The 814-nt window shown below is 25.1% G+C and overlaps 1 non-coding gene across 1 annotated transcript; it reads right to left on the reverse strand.

Moving 5' to 3' along the window:
* Positions 1 to 220: 220 nt before the first annotated feature.
* TRNAS-AGA (transfer RNA serine (anticodon AGA)) lies at positions 221 to 302 on the reverse strand. The gene has a single exon. It is a non-coding gene; the product is annotated as a tRNA-Ser (tRNA).
* Between the last annotated feature and the right edge of the window lie 512 nt (positions 303 to 814).

Below are 814 nucleotides of genomic sequence, written 5' to 3' on the forward strand. Positions count from 1 at the left end.
TAGCAAAGAAAAATAAAATAAAAAAATTGTAAGGAAAAATAACAAAAAGCGTGGACGGCATAATCAAACAAGACTTATGTATACTAAACAATATTAAATCATACCTAAATTCATATTTTAATTTGTTTTACTCAATTATAGGTTTTTTTTTTTTTTTTTGTCAACATACTGTAGCAAAGAAAAATAAAATAAAAAAATTGTAAGGAAAAATAACAAAAAGCGTGGACGGCAGGATTCGAACCTGCGCGGGCAAAGCCCACATGATTTCTAGTCATGCCCGATAACCACTCCGGCACGTCCACTTTTGTTGATAATTTTGTTTACTTTATATACTTATCTTCTCACTAGTGTGCAGGACGACAAATATACATTGTATATCAACAAATTATGTCAGAATGTAAACTTTTGTAAGAAAAAAATGAGTAAACTAAAAATATAACTGCAGGAAAGCAGAGCATATACAAAGTACTCATAATGCTTTGGAGGAAGGAATGCAAACGTACATATTCCAAGTTCACACTCGTATATTCGTATTCTACCTCATTACAAGATGAGCAATGGTATTACATGCTCTTTTAACATAATAAAACAAAACAAGTAAACTTCAAACCACTTTCTATCAATTTTAATATCTTTATATGGAGTTATTTATTTATTTTACAAGAAGCTCTAACAAATAAACACAAAATACACAATACAAAATAATAATAATAATAATAATAATAATAATAATAATAATAATAATAATAATAATAATAATAATAATAATAATAATAATAATAATAATAATAATAATAATAATAATAATAATAAT

Source organism: Chenopodium album, chromosome 4, assembly GCF_948465745.1.
Source record: "Chenopodium album chromosome 4, dcCheAlbu1.1, whole genome shotgun sequence".
In the NCBI taxonomy this organism is placed as follows: Eukaryota; Viridiplantae; Streptophyta; class Magnoliopsida; order Caryophyllales; family Amaranthaceae; genus Chenopodium; species Chenopodium album.